Source organism: Sapajus apella, unplaced genomic scaffold (assembly GCF_009761245.1).
Source record: "Sapajus apella isolate SASKATOON/1434 unplaced genomic scaffold, GSC_monkey_1.0 scaffold5, whole genome shotgun sequence".
Lineage (NCBI taxonomy): Eukaryota > Metazoa > Chordata > Mammalia > Primates > Cebidae > Sapajus > Sapajus apella.
In genome coordinates, this window is record NW_022436945.1 from 43,470,844 (window position 1) to 43,480,170 (window position 9,327).

The window sequence follows — 9,327 nt, forward strand, 5'->3', positions numbered from 1 at the left end:
AATCCTTAATTGACTTGAGAGGAGCAATGAGTCTCTCTGATTTTCCAACCATCTAATCATGGGAGAATTTGCGTATATAACTAAGATTACATCAACGCAATTATTTATTTATTTAATCCTGGGATTTCTAGAAACATAATTTAGGAATATTATAGGGGCTAAGACAGATTCTATACCACTCAATTGGTATGTCCTGTTTTTCCTGGAAATTCAGCTAGATTTTGTCTCCCAGCATCCCTTTGCAGTTAGTTGAGTCCATGTGGCTAAATTCTAGCCAGTGGATTGTGAATGCAAATGTTATGCTCCACCATCCTGCTTGCCTGGCTCATTGAAACTTCTATGTGCTTCTCAATGCTCCTCTTTTCCTTCTAGTTGGCCCGAGTGTCCATCATCTCAGGGACATTTTAAAAGCAACATGTAGAAGATGGAAAAGCCTCTGTCATCTCCATCAATGTAATCCCCAAGTAACTTCTTAGAAAAGGGACAGCTTACCAGCTCTTTCATTGCCCAGTACTATTAGGTGAGTAAGAAATAAACCTCTTTTAGACAAAATATATATTTTGGGGCTTTTTTGTTACAACAGTTAGCTTGACCTAACTATTCCATGTAGTCTATTACCATAGACTGGGGAGTGCCTTTAAGTTTTATCTCTTCAAAGATTCTGCCTTTGTCAGTAACAGGGTGTCTACTGGGTTTCAGGAAGAAACTGAGATTGAGGAAAGGCAGAAGGAAGCTTGAAAGAATATTTAATATATTTCATAACCACATTTTCTCAGCTGACACTAGTTAATGTTAAAGCTTCTTCTCAAGTTCTTTGAGATTGTTTCCTTTTTATGCCTGGTAGGGAACTACCATATATTAACTACCATTAATCATATGAGTGAAAATTACCATTGTGGTTGCTTCTGTCTGTTTTTGGGATGATATAAAGTACATTTATCAAGATTAAAGTAGAATTTCTGGCTGAGGGAAAAAGGCGATTTAGAGAAAGGGAGGGAGAGCAAGTGGGAGTCCACTAGGTAATGACTGTGTGCTAAGATGGTGACAGAGGAATCAAAGCCCAAATGTTAAAAATATGCGTCCGTGATAGTGAATGCTGGGTGCATGGTCAAGGGAGAAGGGTGAGACCTTGGCAGAGATCAGGTATGTGACTTTGGCAAGTCACTAAGATTCTCTGGGCTTGGTTTTCTAATCATGAAGGGGGATCTGACCAGATAATTTCTATGATGCCTTAACTCTAAATATTTGACCCCAAGTCATATGAGTAAAAATTTAATGTGCTGATAGCCGTATATTGGTGCTACAGTATAATAAACATACAAATCCCCTGCCTTCTCCCTCTTCCTTCACAAATACTCCATGGCTCATTAATATACAGGCATAATATAATTTTTCAGGGCTTGGTGGTGATGCTCAGTGACATCTTGTGCAGATCCACACAGGCAGGGCATGTGGGGCAGCTACATTCAATTTTAAATAAAATAAGGCAAAGTAGCAGCTGTTTGGCATTAGAGGGAATTTTAAGCCTGTATTCCAATTTCACCAAGAGAAGGAGCAAACAAAAGTGAATAACATTTTAAGCCAGTGAGTCTGAAATATTTAACGCCATCTGCATTCTCTCAAGTGGCCATCACCTGGAATGTACTCTCATTTTCCTTTAAAAGCAAAATCGCCATGATTTACAATAGGACAAAAGATGCATTGGCATTCAAAATATTGAATTCTTAGTTCATCTTCAGTGCTCTTGCCATAATTATGAGTTATTTGTCTAGGTCTGTTTTCCATTATAGCTAAAAACATCATAACAGGAGATTCAAATTCTACATGGTGGGAGCAAAAGTGAATCTTGTTTTTCTATAGCAACATGGTTGAACTTCATAGTCAAGTTTGAACCTGACAGCATTCACGCTCAAATGTCCAAGCCCTGCGTTTCTGATACTGTGGAAGCACAAGCATGCTGTGTGATATTGTGCAGCATTTGATCCTGCCTGACTTCTGTGTCTCAGGCTATCAATGAAGATATTTATAGCCTCACGCCAATATACTTTTTAAAGCTACATAATACCAATTTAAGATGGTCACATTTATTTTGAACTCTGAGGCTGGGTACCATATGTGCTCCCTGCACTACTATCTCCCTGTTCCTTTTGTTTTTTCCTAACTCATTCATTCATTGAATAAATATTTCTTGAGAGACAGGCATATGCTAGATATTTTAATAGGTGTTGGAAATACAGGGGCAAATAGGATAGACCTATTCCCTCTTTTTACCATCTAGGCAGAAAATAGACACTGAGCAACTAGTTACAAGGATAATAAATGAGGAGTTTGTGAAGCAAGAGTGGCTGAGCCTTAAGGGGTGGTGGAAATTAGCCAGGAAATGAGGGTAGAGGAGGCATTTGAAGAGGTGAGGGCAGCTCCAGCAAGTAAATTTAGGCTGAATGTATTCAGTAAACATATGTGTGATCTCTTCAGGGGCTTTGATGTCTGTGTCTTGTTGGAGTATGAGAACAAGTCAGTAGGTTCAAGACATGAGCCTTGAGGGACCAGCAGCAGTCTGATCCCAGATGTTCTGGTGTGCCATTTTGGGGAGTTTAGACTATATCAGGTAGATAAACATGAATGAAGGATTAAATAGGTGAGTCAGATGGTCTTATTATCTTTTACGAGACTCAGTGGTGTGAAAAATGGGTTTGAGGGAATGGACAAGAGAGCAGGACTTTCATAAGAAGCTTTATCTCTTCTGTGGAAGCAGTCAGAGATTTATACATGCTTCTCTCTGATGGAAAGGCTGCTGTGAGCCTCTTCCCATTTGTGCTGGTTGGTATCCATCCACATTTCAATGCCCATCCCAAATCCTACTCCCTTAGCGGACCTTCACTCTCAGAATTTGCCTCTTCATTTGAAATTCTGTATTTTTTGTCTGTTCTCTTATTGAGCATTGAGTACAACCAGCTTGAAGAGCTATTTGTCATGTTTCTCTAGGAAACCCCTTTCCTCAACACAACTCCCAAAGAATAGAGAAACGTCTATATTTCTTCAAATCTTTGGCATCCAGGAAGTGACTTGACACATCATCAAGTTTTAGGGCTGAAGGAGCCTCAGAAATCATCTAATCACTTTCATCTGATGGATCAAGAAGTTAAAACCCAGAAAAAAAAATTAGTGTCTTCCTGGATCTCTCAGCTGCCAGTTTGTTATCTTTTCAAGTATCCAGCAAGATAATTATTTTTGTGGTTGATGATAATGAATTAGATTTCTAGGACTTTATTAAAGAAAAATCTTCCTGTTAATGTAGTCTAATGGGTGACATTATTCTTTGAGGATTAAAGAATGAGTCTCACATATTCATACCCCCCCCTTTTTTTTTTATTAATCACAAAAGGCTAAGTTAAAGTGCTTTGTTTTCCTCCCATGAGAAGGCCCAGAAAATTCTACAAAATGTTTGAGCCCCAAAATGAAGTCATGCATTCAGTGTAATAGCAGCGTTGGCAGGATTAAGCATGGTTTTCTTTCTTCTTCTTCCCCTACCTTTTTAATTTTGTTGAGAACATAGCATAGGCAGACCAGCTGTCAGCTGGCGAATAAAATAAGAAACATTTTTTTCTTCCTAAGCCATGGGTGCCCTCAGTTTACACCACATGTCTTTATAGGCCACTGTCTTATTTCCTATTCTCCCATAAACAATGTTTAAGTGCTTCATAGTGCCTTCAAATGTGGAGTAAAGAATGCAGGCTATGTAGAATGCAAATTATCTCTTCCACTGGGGTCCATGGGAATTTGGAGATGATAAATCCTTTACTTAGGTTGCAAACTCAATACACACAGAGGTCTCATAGATAATGGAAATGAGTAAAAGCATCTCAGTTGACGCTAGGAACCTGGACAGTAAAAGCCTTAATATGATGACAGTTCCTCAAAACCAGTCATTTGTTGCTATGAGGGTATTTGTACAAATTCTACCCAGTTGTCCAATTTTCCAAGTCTGTGCATAAATCTAGATTTTTATGTGAAGTGTATCAAATCTGAAACAATGGGCATAGCTTTAAAATGTTAAAACTTGATGCAGGCAAATAAAAAAATACTCTTGAAGACCAGCCTGAAATTCTGTTAGTTTGGAACTTCTTGTTCCAAACATTCTAGAAAATTTCTTCTAGTTATTAGATATGCAAACCAATCAATCTATAATCAATAGTTTGGAGGTATTTTGTATGTGTGTCAAGTATTATTTAGTATATTTAAGGAAACATAGAAATTAAAGGCATATTTTGATCTACAAAAATCTTTCAGTCTAGTTGGATAACATGAACATGAAATCATATATAAAAACATAACAAGTTACAGTGTAAATGCAAAGTGAGGCAGCCTACAAATTAAATAAAGTCCCTAGACCCCGTCCTTTGAGGCCAAGTCAGTATCTCACCTATGAGTTACATTCTATGCTTTGCAAGCACATACATCTCTCTGTAAGTCCGTTCAGCTCATTATAGTACAATTAAGAATTAAGAACCTGCTTGAATTTTTTAAAATTCAAAACCTTGAGATCATGACTGTCACAATTTATTTCTACTTCCCATCCTTAGCACAGTGGCTACATATGATAGTGTAAACTAAATGTTTGTTGAATGAGTCAATAGCAAATTGGATCTTATAGGAGTAATTGATCATTACAAATGATTCATTAATTAAGAAAGAAATGGTGCAGATAGTAAAGAAAAACTTTGTAAAGAAAGTAACATTTTTAGTTGGACTTTGATGTGAGTGAATAGGATTCCATATGTGGATAATCCTATGAAGAATATTTACGTGAGGAACATTACCAATGTGGTTAAAATGAGACTGAATAGACTGACTTGGAATATAGAATTCCATTTTTATACCATAATTTTATTTGAACATGGTTTTGACATGGTTCACATATTGCAGCTCAATTTTATGTGTCCATATTTTTTAGAGTATTCCCATCTCAGCTCATTAGTACATTTAGTAATACACCTATCAACCTCCAGGGAGATGGAGCTGAAAAGGTGGGGTTGTGTTTTGTTGTAATGAAATGTTTCCTTCATGCATTCATTGATTGGGAGATGAATACTGAGCAAGGGGAAATGTTTTATTAGCTAGAAACAATTTTGAATTGCTTGTGTCTCTCTTTATAGTACTGATAGGGGATAATTTTTAGAGTTGGCTAATGTGAGAAACCAGTAACTTTTAGGGACTGGGCTTTATTGTTTCAAACATTTCCCTATTTTCTGGTTAATTGAATGTGCTCAAGAGGCCCTAGTGGGGAAAATTCATCCCTCTGGGATGGCGTCTCCTCTACATAACATGCCCAACAAGGAACTGGGTTGAGAGAACTAGAATTGAGCTGTCTATATTTTTCTGGGTGCCTTTGTAGCATGGGAATCTTGTTCATAAAATTCTCTGTCCTTGAATTTTTCTTTACCTTTTCTCTGATGCCACAGCCTTATTCCAGAAGCTTGTTGAAGTTCTTTACCGAGCAAAAGGATAGCTACTTGTCAAAGCCCAGATCACTGATAGCTGTAGGCTTTTTCTTAGAGACTATGACAAGAATATTTTAAGAGTTCAAAAAGTAAATTTATCAGCAAGTCTAAAGACTTATTTTTTTACTATAATTTTATTTATTCATGTGTATTCCAAGTGATAAATCATTCTGCCAAGCATCTTGTACCAAATGTGCTAATGAACTAGTGAATCAAATATTTGGAAAGTATGGACATGTATAACATCGATTTTCAATATTTGAATCACATCAAGAATCTGCTCAAGGGAAACAACTTTATACGGATGGATTTCCATATACCTTATTAATAGCTGGCAGACAGAACACTTGTTAGATTCATCACTAATTTATTTCCTTTAACTATCCATATCTTCAGCCCTCTAAGTCTTTAGTAACAATGGTAGTAATAATGAAATTGTAATATTCGTTATCTACTGAGCACTAATGAAGCCGTTCTTTAGGCTTGCATGAATTATTACCGTAAGCAATGCACAGGTTTCTCAGGTTATTCTAAGAAATAGATTGTTGATACTAGTTGAATACTGAGTAGCATGCCAACAAACAACAAGAAGTAGCAGTGAAGGGAAGAGTTAAATGGAGAAGAAAGACAAGGCAATGCATTGTGATGCAGAAAATGTAGAAAGGATATGAAAAAATTAGGATTGAACTCCAATATGCTCTGACTCTGAACTGGGTGAGCCCTTTAAACTTGCTGAGTCTCAACTTCTTCATCTGTAAACCAGGAACAATACCTATCTACCTCTAACAGGAATGGGAACAATTAAGTGCATATACATATCTGGAAAGCACCCAGTCCAGAGTAGCCCAAGATAATTTGGTTCTCTTTGTGTTTCCACTCCGCTTTATCCCCTGACCCTCTCTTTTTCTTTTCATTGCTCATTTCTTTCTAGAAATAAAGAGATAAACCTGACTTACATACGTAGAAATGGATATAATTGATGTGTCAAATAACATACGGTTTCTGAAGAATGACAATGTTAACTCAGTAGACTGACAAGAATGGCCAATCAGTTTTGCCCGACACCCAAGCTTTCTTATTTCCTGTGATAGGTGGAGAGAAAAATGACATTTGTGGAGTGCTTACTATGTACCAAGCACTGTGCTCATCTAATTTAAATCTCATAATAACTATATTAGTCCCTTTTCATGCTGCTGTGAAGAAGTACCCAAGGCTGGGTGTGTTAGTCCATTTTCATGCTGCTGATAAAGACATACCTGAGACTGGGCAATTGAAAAAAGAAAGAGGTTTAATGGACTTACATTTCCATGTGGATGGGGAGGCCTCAGGATCATGGCAGAAGGCAAGGAGGAGTAAGTCACTTCTTACATGGATGGCAGCAGGCAAAGAGAGATCCTGTGCAAGGAAAACTCTCCCTTTTAAAACCATCAGATCTCATTAGACTTATTCACTATTACAAGGACAGCATGGGAAAGACCTGCCCCTATGATTCAGTTACCTTCCACTGGATCTCTCCCACAACATGTGGGAATTCAAGATGAGATTTAGGTGGGGTCAGAGCCAAACCATATCACTGGGTAATTTTTTAATACAAAGAGAAGAGATTTAATTGACTCACAGTTCAGCATGGATAGGAAGGCCTCAGGAAACTTACAGTCATGGTGGAAGGAGAAGCAAATATGACATCCTTCACATGGTGGCAGCAAGAAGAAGTGCTGAGCAAAAGGGGGAAAAGCCCCTTATAAAACCATCAGATCTCATGAGAACTCACTCACTATCATTTGAGGGTAACCACCACCATAATTAAATCATCTTCCCTGGGTCCCTCCCACAACGCCTGGGAATTATGGGAAATACAATTTGAGATGAGATTTGCATGGGAACCTGTTGGCTATTGCTACCAAATCATGCTGTCTGCCCTTAGCTGGTGAGAGAAGCACATCTCAATCATCTGTGGAAGCATATGACTTGTTCAAAAAATTTCCCCCAGTAATTCTGATGGGCCCTTCTTTGGGTAGGCCTTGATCTGGGATCCCTAAGAGTCTCTGCTTTCCAGCCTGGGGAGGGGGAAATACTAATGCTACTCAGTGATTATCCAAACAGCCTGCAAATCTGAAGCAACATTATTTCTTTCTTAATGGATTTTGAGTACCTTGTGCATGTTTTCTGCACAATGTTTACCAAATAAAATGCATTAAAGAACTAAAACTGGAATATAGGATCTTTCAGATCTATTTTAGAATAATAACAACAAAAAAATGTATGAATAGGGAACAATGTTTACTTTTTTTTTTTTTTTAAGGCAAAAGAAACCTTTTTCTTATAGCTTTGCAGAAGAGATGAGGAAGCAATCATGGGCACTAGTGCTGTTGTTTACTAGTTGAGATGCCAAAGATACCCATCTGTCAAGAAAATGTGTAGGATGTTGATCAAGCTTGGAGCCTCTGACATTGAACAACCCGCTGGGGACTAAAGATGCCACTCCAATGAGAGATCGCCTGCCTGATGGTGCACTGCGTCTGTGAGGAGGGATTTCCATCCATCTTTCCACTGAAAAATAGGGCTTTTATTAAAGCTGAGAAAAGGGCATGAGAAAATTGCCTTAATCTTCAAAACAAGAGAGGCAACCTGAGTGTTACATACATCAGAAACTCTTTTTGAAAGATCATTTCATTTTGGACTTTGACAAACTAGGGCAACTGGCATTTTAAATACAATCAAAACAGTTACCTTTCACTCCAGCCACTATTGAGAGTAGGTCTAAAAAGGCCGATATTTGAATAGAGCAAAGATAGCACTTCAGGCTTCCATGGCCTATATCTTTTTCTCCTTTTTTCTCCCTGATCAATGCTGTAAGTTGTCTCTAATACCCTATATATAGAGAGAGCCACCTACTGATAAATATATAACTGTTAGGTAATTACATTCTTTGTTGATTGATACTAGACACTGAGAAAAAAACATGTAATGTAAAGATACCAACTTTCCAGGAGCTCTTGAATTGACCTGAGACATTTGCAGTGCACCTTGGGAGGTGTAACACCATGCCCAGAGCCTATAGAAAATGACAGGGACATGAGCATCACCTGGAGACAAGATCTTCCATGTGTGGTGAAGGTACCATTGTTTTAGACTTCTTCCTCCCTACTCTATGTCAAAAGCAAAAATACTTAAACTATTTGTTTTGGATATACATTGACATGGTGATAGAGGCGAAAGTGCAAGATGACAGAGTTTGAGAAAATAAGGCAAAAGAGTTTTTCTACAACTTTGTCTGAAAGCAGTCTTTTTTGTTGAGCTTAAGACATGGCATTACTTATGGCCATGTTGCTGGTAGGCATCTAAGGGACAGACAGTAGGGAACGCTAATCATTTGTCTGTAATTCCAGAATGGCTAAAGCTTCCAAGGACAGTGGCTCGAGATCTCTGGAGCCTAAGAACACAGATAAGGCAGTTACTTGGTGTCAGCTGAGTAGAAGAACTAGCAGTAATTAAACTCTTTCCTTTTCAGCTAATTTCTTTGACATTATGGGATTGTGTAATTATCCTCATTATTCTCCCTGCCCCCACCTTCTCCATTGCATTTTGTTGATGTTCTTAGGGAGGCACTATGATGATCACTTGAAAGGTTTGCTTCTAGGGTACATTGAGTTTGTGTAAACCGTTCCTCTACCTGCTCACTGCCTCTCCTCCTTCACCTGGTTAACTCCTACTCATGCTTTGGACCTCATTTCAAATGTCATTTCTCCAAGAAAGCCTTCTTTGACATCTCTTCTACCTGACCCTGTATTTTTTCTTCAGAGTGCTTATAATTAGTCATTACAAT